The 12157-nt window shown below is 37.5% G+C and overlaps 1 protein-coding gene across 1 annotated transcript in view; it reads right to left on the bottom strand.

The window, feature by feature from the left end:
• The window catches only part of RP1 (RP1 axonemal microtubule associated), a 629473-nt gene that overhangs the window by 309987 nt on the left and 307329 nt on the right, over nt 1-12157 (bottom strand).

Below are 12157 nucleotides of genomic sequence, written 5' to 3'. Positions count from 1 at the left end.
TGTGCAAAGCACAGTTCATCTCGGACACTATTGTACTCTAAGAAAGTCTCCTACGCTAAATGGCCCCCAACTTTCAAATTCCTTTAGAGGGGGAGGGGAAATTATGACAGGGCAGTGGGAAAAAGAGACAGGAAGGAAAACCCTGAGAGAGTAGGCCTGTAATGATGGGACCCTGTAGTTGGCAGTCCAGGACTGGCATAACAGAAAAAGCCATAAGAGGAGTGGAGGGCTGCCAACAGATAAAAACAGCACCCCTTCCCTGTCAGTGTGCTAGACCAAAGTTCTAGTTACCTTGCCCTTGTCATGGCTCTGCTCACTCCCTTAGAGAGTTTCTCCTTTCCCCTCCAATATACACTATTGGGTTTAGGGTGTGGGTTTTTTTGTTACCTAGAAAGGGTTTTTCTATATCTCAAGTGCACCTAATTTCCTAATAAAAAACGAATAACGTTCTAATACAATTCAGCCAGTATATCAGTCACTTTGAGCAGCAGTGTAGCATAACAGACAGAGAACTAACTGTTGAGTCAGTAAGAGCAGGGTTCAAGTCCTCTCTTGGATACATACTGACTATGTGACCCTGGACAGGACCTTTCATCTCTCTGTGCCTCCTGGCAATTCTTTAGGACTATAAAGAATTTGCTAATATTCATTGCAAAGAAAAGTTCCTCACTAAGAGATCCCTGTGCCAATGAAATCACAAGCCTAGTACAAAAAAATAGTATATTAAGTTGTACAGAATGTGCAAATTAACATAAAGTCAGACTTCATTTGCTGAATTACACAGCTCACACAAGTACTACCTACTATTGTAACCAGTCATGATCTCATGACCCTAGGAGAATGCTTCCCCCTTTTCTCTCCCCGCCTCTCCCCCATCACAAATTCCATCCCTTCTTTTTCCTTGACTTCTCAAATATGTTGAATAAAATGGGAGTCATCAATTCCCTCCAGTGACTGGGAGGGCCACGAGGCCTTACTATGTGCCCTTCCACCACATCCTAAGGTCATCCAGACCTCACCACCTACCCTGCCTCCATCCCTTGAAGTACCAGAAATTATCATCTGAACTATTTATATAACCTAAAGACACCTAAACATGGCCATCTATGCCTTATCTATACCCTTAGGACTTCCAAGTCTTTCCCTCTTCCCTGTAGCTGGTGTGTATGTGTACACTATCTCCCACAATTAAGAGTATGGGTACTTTGAAAGCATGAAGCATCTCATTTTTTTTTCTTTTTTGTGAACTAAACAGTGCTTAGCACATACTAAATGTTTAAAAATGATTTTTCATTCATCCATCAGAAAGTATGACAAACAGCGCTGGTTTCAATGACCTATGTTGAGAGCACTGACTATTTGCTTACTCTTTGAATTAGAAGTATCAAAAATAATGTTAAATAGTTGTAAGTATCTTGAGGGCAGGGACTGTCTTTTGCCTCTTTTTGTATCCCCAGCACTTAACGGTGCCTGTAACATAGTCGGGACTTAATAAATGTTTAGGGATTGATAGATGTGAAATTGCCCCTCTAGCCTAATTCATACATATGTGAAAGTCCTTAGTGCAATAATGGAAAATATATAATGCAATCCTAAAATGTTTTAATCTGCAACCTGATTCTACCAGTGAGCAGGCAATAAACTACTTTCTTCTGGAATTGCATTTGTTCTCTGATCCCTTATGGAAACTAAATAGTCATTTACTAAGTGACGAGGAACAGTCAAGAACTCTCCCTTCCAGAAGATCCCTGGCTTTCTATTGTGTTTGCCACTCCACTGGAATTCTTTTTCACATGCCAACCTATAAAACTTTTCACTAAGTTTCACCCAAATGGAAAGACCCCAGGCTGTATCCTAAATTCCAGGAAAAAAAAACTTTTAGAAGCTCTAAAGCTATTATAAATAAAAACTGGGCCACAAAAAGGAAGAGCAAGGGGAAGAACAGTTTAAGGATCTGCCCAGTGAGGTCTAGCTCGTGTCTGTGGTAGAGTGGGTGCAGATTGTTGGAGTCAGTGTGATATAGGGAAAATCGCCCTGGTTCTGGAACATGGGTTCAAATCCTGACTCCGGTGCTTACTATGGGTCTGACCTAGGGCAAGTCAGTAAACCTCCATGAGTCTCAGTTTCTGTAAAAATGAGGGGTTGAATTATACGGCCCTTCTAAATCTCTGACAGGAAATAAACAGAGAGGTTTTGAGGTATTCCTGTTACTGATAGATCCCAAGATAGGTCCTAGAACATTCTCCTTCCTCCCACCATCAACATAGAAACTTCTACTAGAAACAGATTTCTTTGTGTTCCCCAACCTCCCATTGCCATCGCTAATTCTATGGGCCTCAAACTCTGTGAGGACTGCCTTTCCAGGCTCAGAAACAATACCTGTGCTCTCAGGGGCTCTAAACTGCTAATGGCATTTCCAAAAGTTAATAGTGGATGATCCATACATATTGCAGCCCAATTTACTAACCTATTCCCCACTCACTAGTCAGCTTAGGCTCAGAATTTATTCATGGCTATTGAAGAATAATTATTTTTCATTGCATTTAGTCTTTTCTACATTTATTCCTCCCAAATGAGCAAATATATAGTCTGGGAAAGGTACAGCTGGATTGATTTGCTAGTCCTCAAGACAAATGATCAAACTATATCAGATTATCAATAACTATCATGTATTACATTTAAGTGTTTTTGTTGGAGAAAATGCCTTAAGATATGGTTGGTGTGCTACAGCTAAGAAATTACCCTTTGAAATGGGAAATGCAAATGGAAAAAGTTTTATTTGCTAGTTTGGGGGAAAAATGAATAGAAACTTGCTGGGGAGGCACGCTGAGCCTTTATTGCTGTTCATGTTAAATGAACCAAGAATCAATAGTTCATCTGAAGTACAATAGAGTTTCTCAGATGCCTTAGAAATTTCTGAAACCCACAGAACCATCTTATTCATTTTTTTGCATGTATTAAAGAGTTTGTTCTTCAAACAGGAGGCCAACAAAAACACTGAATATTTATCGCAATGGGATTTAAGTAAAGTTCTTTTTAAAAAGAATCTAGTATTTACTAAATACAATTTGCAATATGTATTGTGGGCTACAAGATATTTCTTATGGGGTCTACTAGTCACATTAATGACAAAGTTTCCTGACATAAAAATAATTCTTTAAAGCACTTGGGTATAGACTGACAAGCCAAGATCTCAAGAGATTTCTCTGGGGCTGCTTACTCTTCAAAAGAAAATAAGTTCCATGAGGGCAGGGATTGTTACTATTTTATCTTTGTATTCTCAGTATCTAGCATAGAGTTTGACAAATACAAGGTATTAAAAAATGCTTGTTGATTGATTCAATCCATGTCTAACCTTTAATGTAAATGATAATAACAGCAAGGCTAACCACTAACATTTATGTAAAGCTTTTAAGGTTTGAAAAGTGATTTTAAAATATCAACTCATTTTATCCTCACAGCAATCTTGGTAGGTAGGTGCTATTATTTTCCCCATTTTACAGATTAGGAAACTGAGGTAGGCAGAAGTTTAACGATTTGTCCAAGTTTATGCAACTAAGGAATTTCTGTGGCTAGATTTGAATTTACGTCTTCCTGACTACAGGTCCAGTGCTCTATCCACTGTGCCACCTAGCTAAGGTTCCCTGTACATGCTTCCTCCTTCATTCCTCGCACTACCTTCCTGTCCTTTCCCCACAACTTTGAATTAATTAATCAGTAAATGTTTACTGTTACTGAGCATGTGCTATGTGCTCGGCACACTAAAAGGTGCAGTGGAGGCTTCAGAAGATGAATGCATGCATGTTTCTCTGTGTGTGTGTGTGTGTGTGTGTGTGTGTTTGTGTGATTCTTGTCCTCAAGGTGTTTATAATCCTGCCAGAGAAATACAAGTAATAAGTATAAAATAGTTCTTCCATTAAAGTTTTCTCAGTGCCTCATTATCATGTGGAAGTAATTTGGAAATTTTAATAGCTGTGCCAAGGAAACATAAAATCTAGTTGGTCTTACCAATCTAGAAAGACCTGAAAATGAGATATATGTCATGCTATCAATAACTAAACCAAAGTGTGAGAAGTTAACCATGATAGCAACCGAGCAATAGATTTTTTTCAAACATAGCAACTCATGAATATTGTCTACTGAGGCATAGGCACACTGCAAACTGCATCAGTGGAAGTATCCAAACATATGGTAAACATAGATATTATTAAGTATTGAAACATGAGACAATGAGAGATCAACACAAGTGGATATATAGATGAATATTAATTACACAGTAAAATCTAGAAGTATTGCAGAAATTCAGATAAGAAAATTAGTGAGAGTTAAATCTGTCAGGGATGACTTCTTTAAACTAAAAAGTAAGAATTGAGCTAGTCCTTGAAAACATGAGTTATAGATCTTAATAGGCAGAAAAAGGAAGATAGCATATTCTAAGATTAGGGAATGATATTAGTGAAGGCAGAGAAGATTGAATGAATGTTGATATATTTCTGAAATAGTAGTGAGACTGACCTCATTGCAATAGAAAATGTATGTTAGGAAATAGTGGGCAACAAAATAAATAGGATATAAAGGGGTGATGGGAGGCATTGAAGGCCAGGAAAAGGCATTTGTATCTGATGTACAGTGAAACAGGATGCTTTGAATTATTTTTAAGCAGGAGTATGATGGAACAAAAATAGTATGCAAGGAAGACAAGTTTGGTGGTTAAACTTAAGATAGATTACATGTAGGACAAATTGAAGGGTGCTTGGGGGGAAAAACTTTTGCAGTCATCTAGTAATATGGACAAGAATTAGGGTAGTATCAATGTGAATGGCTACAGAGTGATACCTGGGAGAGTCATTTCACAAGAAAAGCTGAAAAAGCTATTGACTGAATTAGGGAACACATGTAAGTTATGAGTCAAAACTCCAAGTTTGTTTGTTTTTTTTTTTCCTTTTAGCCTGATTCATTTTGATAATGTCACTGACAAGTGAGGAATTTTGGAGGGTCAGTGGTTTTGTGGGAAGAGACTGTAATGGTAAATTCCTTTGGGTACATGCTGAGTTTAAGTTGACGGTGATATATCCAAGTGAAAATAATTAGCAGACAGGCAACCATGAGGTCTGAGACAACAAGCCTAGAAAAACTGATTTGGGTGTTATAAACATAGAAGTAATGATTTGGCACAAAAATAATGAAGGAGATCCCCAAGGAGGTAGCACAATACATTGGAAAATATATTGGTCTTAATGTCAGGAGACTCACTGCTAGGAATTTGGGGGATGTTGGGCAAGTAACTTAGCTCTCTGGGCCAGAATATGGATCCTCATTTGTTAAATGAGAGAGTAGGACAGTATGGCAAGTATAACACAAAGAAGCAAAATCAAATAAAGAACAGAAAGGCCTTAAAAGAATAACAATACTGGCATCAAAGCCCACTATATGCTAAAGCTTATGGTAAATGCAAAAGACAACAAAAAATTAAGTAAATTGGGAATAAGAGGAAAATATAGAAAGGGGTAACTCAACTACTTAGGGTAGTTGGGAAAATAACTGATAGAAAAAAAGGAGAAATATTTACCTTGTAGTGGAAGCAATATCTTAAGCCACATTTCCCTGTAAAATTAGGCTAGTTTACCTTAAAAAGTATTGGAACCATCCAGATTTCATTGGTGCAAGGGGCCAGCAAGGCTCCAGCCATTGGCAAAGTTTCTTTGTCACTGGGTATTGAACACCCAGGATACCAAAAGCTATAACCCTTCCCTGAAGCTTCAGACCCATTGACCAGTATAATGAACAACACAAGGAAACTATCCTCATTTGAGTTCATGCTTTAACCTAGATGAACACCCTTTCCCTACTCTGAATTATTCCTTTCCCCTGCTATGTCTAAGCAAACCTGCTTTTGTTAACTGTTGATTTGACTTACAGTGATAGGTCTCATTTCAGACCTGAACTACTGGGGAACTGGACTGAGTCAATCTCAGACAATTACAGAGTTCTTAATTGTTTTGTTTCTGTATTAAGGAGAATGATCTTCAGATGGGAAGGAAGACAATAAAAAGAGTTCAAAGAGAATTAAAATCTGAGATAACTGAGGAGATGGAAGGTGAACACTAGCTGCTCTCTATAAGTAGGTGGACTACATGTCAGGGCATCGAAAGAGGCAGTAAATATGGTGGTGAACTACTGTCTGTGATCTTTAATGAAATGTGGTGAAAAGGAGACAAGCTATGGGATTTCAGGCAGGCAAATTCTTCTCTCTTTTTTTAAAGGAGAGCAAGAAAACTGGAAACAATAGACCAATGAGCTTGGAGTCAATGAAAGCTAAAATTATAGAATGGATTGCCAAACAAATTCCTTATGAGCAACAAGAAGAGATGATCATTATAAGCTGTCCTGGGATCATTAAGAATGCTAGGCTATATATACTGTGTGTGTGTGTGTGTGTGTGTGTGTGTGTATACATACCCAACAAAAGTTCAAAGATAGAAAGAAAAGTCTCACATTACAGTACCAATATATTCATACCAGATGATTTTTATAACAGCAAAGAATTGGAAACAAGACAGAAACCTATGGATTGAGGGGATGACCAAACAAATTTTGGTAGATATATAAATGGAATATTACTACTCCATAAAATATTATGAATATGATTGATTTGGAAAAGGAATAAAAGATATATGAACCGGTTCAGAGAGAACAATATATATGACTAAAACAATTTAAGTGGAAAGGAAACAAAACAGAAGACCAAAAAATATAAACTGAACTGTAATTGAAATGAACTATTTGTGTAAGCCAAGTTTGGCCCTTATGAAAATGAATGCCCTCTGCAGAGGTGGAGGATTCAGGGCACAGAATAATAAATGTACTGTAAGAAATATGGTTAGTTGGTTTTCCTGAACTGCCTTTTTTCCTTTCTTTATGCTTTATTATAAGAGATGGCACAGGAGGAAGAATGGACACATAGCAAATGCCTTCCTCAGCCCATTTTGAAACTTGTCCTGTCACCATTCCAGGTGACCACACCATTCTTGGTGAAACCATGGAAACTTAAGAATGCACAGATATCCTCTAATTGCTTCTGAATATGTATGACTCATTCCCTTGATTGGTTGCTGAGCCAGTACTCTGTGAATATACTAAAGAATCAACCTGCACATCAGAGTCCTATTCCTCTCTGGCTTCAAAGCATGAGGACCATTCAGAATGAGTCTGGAGAGTCTGCTAGGTGAATGGCAAAAGCCTTATACCCTATGGGGCCCCAGGCAGCTGGGGCATGTTTCACAGCTAGGCAAATCTGTTCCTGTGACAAGAAGCTTCTCTTTTCTTGTCTTTTTTCATAATTAGCTAATAGTAGAGTAATTTTAAGATGGATGGGTCCAGATACCTTAGTGAATTTCAGGATCCTGGGAGGCTAGTGAGCCAAGAGCTACAGTATAAACCAGAGTAATAAGTTGTAGATGTAGCAGCAGCAGGGACAATTTGGTGCAACAAAAGGAGTCAACTTTGGAAAGAGAGGGGCCACCAAGAAACAAATAAGCATTCCTGTACCATGCTCGGCAGAGGAATTATGTCTCCTAATATCTGTATGGATAAGATATAAAGATGTGGACTACATTATATTGTAGTTAGTTGCAACAGTATAAAATGACATTGATAAACTGGAATTCTTCCAGGGAAAGATCATCAGGATAGTGTTAGTGAATTCAAAAATGTTCCATGAGATAACTGGTTGAAAAAAATTAGATAAATAGAACATGGAAAAGAAAAAAAAACTTTGGTAGGAAGGGAATAGGATAGCAGTCTTGAAATATTTTAAGAGTTTATATGTCAAAGAAGTTTAGACTTGTTCTCCTTGGCTTCAGAAAGCAAAACTAGGACCAATTGATGGAAGTTAAAAAGAGGAAGATTTTATCTCAACATAAAGAAAAACTTCTTGACAATTATGGCTATCCCAAAATGCAATAAGCTGCCCCTAGAAGTACTGAACTATTTGTTACTAGTTATCTTTAGCAGAAGGCTGAATGATTACTTGTGTCAGATTATTTGATGAAGTATGATTCATAGTTTAAGTAGACGAAATAGTAATTCTGGGGTCCAGTCTCGGAGATACTTTCTAATTCTAAACATGTTAACTGTTAATATGAGTTACATGTATCTCATTTCAGACCTAAACTGATGGGGAACTGGACTGAGTCAAGCCCAACCTATTACACAGTTCCTATTTATTTTTGGTTCCTCATTAAGGAGAAAGATCTTCCAACTGGAAGAAAGACAAAAATGGTTCAAAGGGAATTAAAATCCAAGATAATCGATAATTCTATGATTCCTATGAAAAAACTGTAAAACAATGAATTTTGTTTTCAATATACTAAATTTAAGGTGACAGTGGGGCATAAGTTGGAAATTTCTACAAGGGACTGTAACTCAGGAGAGGACAGAAGGAGAAACATGGATTTGGGAAATATCCTCACAGGGGTGAGAGCTGAAGCCATGGGAATAGATAATATGAACATTATACGACTAAAAGAACACTGGTTTTATACTCAGAAGATCTGACCTTGAATCCCAGCTCTAAATCTCACTAATGTGTAACTGATGTTTTCGTATGTAAAAAAGATTTCTTTTAACTATGTAATATCTAGGGTCTCCTCCAGCTCTAAATCCTAAGACCTAAAGAGCATGTGCATTGTGGCCCAGTAGAATGAGTTTTCAACTGGTTTCAGAGTCAAAGATGGAAGATGGTGGAGTGATAGGAAGTAGTGTAGTGAATTCCTCACCACAAACTTTTCCTAATATTTCTCAAAAATGCAGCAGACCAAATCTTGACAGGGAAATTCTGAAAAAGTCACAGTGAGTTGTTTTTCCAGTCCAGGATGACCTAGGGAGATAAGTAGGGAGATCTACAAATACTGCAGAATGGTTTGGGCCAGCAACACTAAGAGGAATGCTCCAATGCCCAGGGAGAGGTTGTGCATCAGGGCAAGGAGGGTCTCAAACCCAATATGAAGCAAATCAAGACTCACAATGGGGAACTGTGACAGGGACAGGTGACAAGTGGCAGCTTTGTGGCTAAGTACCTAGTCCTGGGTCACAGATAAAGGGTAGAGTGAGAATGGCACCTACACACCACAATGGAGTTCCTGGGTAGTGTGCCAAGAAAGAAGTTTGGAAGGCAACACCGGAAGTGGTGTAGTTCAGACATCAGTTACAAATCAGGGTCTTGCTTCCAACACCTAGCTCAGCACACAGATGAATGGCCTGGGCAGGAATCTCAGGCCAAAAGGGGGCCTACAATTCTGTTTCTCTGAACCAATAGAGCTTTCCACTTTGCTAATAGTAGCACAGTCCAAAAGCAGGGTACCCTTGCTCAGACCAAAACTTCCAGAGGAATTTACAAAGTTCAGAGTGGGGGCAGCAATCAGATTTTGTGCTGGATCAGACTACCTTGGGAACACTGAAAGTTTGCAGGTCCCCAGCCTGTTCCCAAGAATCTGGGATAATGTAACATTCGATACCCCCAAGAATAATAGTATCAACAAGAGGTAATAGTACCAACCCAGACCTTCCCTCTACAGGTGCCGTATAGTACAACCCTAACATTGATTCTGAGGTCAAGAAGTTAACTAGAAGAATATGCAAACAAACAGAAAAAAGAACCTCACCATAATGAGTTACCATGATGGCTTGTAGGTTCAAGGCACCAATACAGAAGAAAATGACTAAAACGTTCGCAAGCAAAGCCTAGGCATGAACTCAACTTAAACTATTGGAAGAAATGAAGTGAAAGTTTAAAAGAGAATTTTAAAATACTTATATAGATAAAATATGAGTGCTTGAAGGGAAAAAATGAAAAAGAAATGAAAGATATTTGAGAAAGAGTTAGAAAGAGAATTAATAGATTGTCACAATGGATATAAAAAACAAATTACTTGAAAATTAGAATGGACCAATAGAAGCCAATGACTCCATGAGGCCACAAGAAATATTAAAACAAAGTGAAATGGCTGAGGAGAAAAAAGAAAATGTAAGGTATTTCATAGCAAAAACAACAAATCAAGGAGAAAAATATTTAGACTCTTTGGGCTATCTAAATACCATGATTTAAAAACAAAGCACCCATCAGAGAGGGAATAACATACACACTCAGTTGGGTATAGAAATCTATCTTACTCTGCAGGAAAGTAGAAGGAAGGGAAGGAGATAAGAGAAGTGGTGGCTGATAGAAGGGAGACCACATCAGGGGAGAGGTAGTCAGGAGATACTCAGGTAGTTGAGAAGGGACTGGGTGAAAGGAGAGAGAGAGAGAGAGACAGAGAGAGAGACAGAGAGAGAGAGGATAGAATAAATGGGGAATAGAACAGAGGGAAATACAGTTAGCAACAGTAACTGTGAAAAAAATTTTGAAGCAAATTTCTCTGATAAAGGCCTCAATTCTCAAAGTTATAGAGAACTGAGTCAAATTTATAAAAAATAAGAGCCTGCCCAATTGATAAATGATCAAAAGATATGATCAGATGAATTAATCAAAGCTATCTATAGCCATATGATAAAATACTCTAACTCACTATTTATTAGAGAAATGAAAATTAAAACAATCCTAAGGTACTAGCTCATACCTATTAGATTGGCTAATAGAACAGAAAAGGCAAATAATAAATGTTGGAGGGGGGTGAGGGAAAAATGAGACATTAATGGACTGTTGGTTGAGTTGTGACCTGATTCAACCATTCTGTACAGCAATTTGGAACTATGTCCAAAGGGCTATAAAACCATGCATAACTTTTGAACTAGCAATACCACTACTGGGTCTGTATCCCAAGAGAGATTAAAAAAAAAAACAAAAAGGAAAAGAACCAATATGTTAAAAAAATATTTATAGCAGCTCTTTTCTGGGGGTAAAGAATTAGAAGTTGAGGGGATGCCCAACCATTGGGGAATGACTGAACAAATTGTGGTATATGATCATAATGGAATACTCTTGCAGTACAAGAAATGATGAGCAGGATGCTCTCAGAAAAACCTGGAAAGACTTGCATGGGCTGATGCAAAGTGAAATGTACTGTGTACAAAGTAACAGCAATACTGTAATATAATCAGCTGTGAATGACTTAGCTATTCTCAGTAATACAATGATCCAAGACAACTCTGAAGGACTAAAGATGAAAAATGCTATCCATCTTCAGACAAAGAACTGATGGTATCTGAATACAGATTGAAGCATACTTTTAAAATTTTCTTCATTTTTCTTGAGGTTTTTTTTCTTGTCTATGTTTTCTTTCACAACATGACTATTATGAATATGTTTTGCAGTACTACATATATATAACCTATATTGAATTGCTTGTCTTATCAATGACAGGGTAAGGGAAGGGAAGAAGGAGAGAATATAGAACTCAAAGTTTTGAAAATCAATATTAAAAATTGTTTTTACATGTAACTGGGGAAAATAAAATACCAAATTAAAGCTTTTTTTAAAAAAAAAAGAGCCTAAATATCATATTTCAAGAAATCTTAAAAGAAAACTGCCCAGATCCCTTAGAATCATAGAACAAAGTAGAAATAGAAAGAATCCAGAGGTTGACCCCTGGAAGAAACCCCAAAATGAAAATACCCAGGACCATTAGAGTCAAAGTCTTGAGCTACCAGTTCAAAGAAAAAATTTTCAAATAGCCATAAAGAATTCAAGCCAGTCAGGATCACATACAATTTAGCAGCCATCACTACAAAGGAATGGAAAATTTTAAATATGACATTCCACAAGGCAAAGAATATGGGTTATAGCAAGTATAACTTACACAGAAAAACAGAGTATAATGCTATGCGGGGGAGGGGTAGTGGAGATCTCTATAGAGAGGACTTACAAATTTTCTTGACGAAAAATCCAGAACTGCAGAGAAACTTTGAAGTATAGAGGAGCAAAGAGAAAAATAAAAAGATAATCATGAATGAACAATGATAAAGGACTAAACTGCTTACATTAAATATGGATAGATGACACAGATGTCCCCTTTGATCCATATCATCATCAGGGTTCATAGAGGGAATCCAATTAGAAAAGAGTAGTTCTGCTATGTCTTTATAATTTTGAGGAAAAAAAATGAAAGAAAGGGAGGGAAAGAATACCCCGGGGGAAGGGGAAGGAATAGAAGGTTATGAA

Source organism: Trichosurus vulpecula, chromosome 1 (genome assembly GCF_011100635.1).
Source record: "Trichosurus vulpecula isolate mTriVul1 chromosome 1, mTriVul1.pri, whole genome shotgun sequence".
Classification (NCBI taxonomy): Eukaryota; Metazoa; Chordata; class Mammalia; order Diprotodontia; family Phalangeridae; genus Trichosurus; species Trichosurus vulpecula.
The sequence above is the reverse complement of the archived record's forward strand: the minus strand, read 5'-3'. Positions and strand labels throughout refer to the sequence as shown.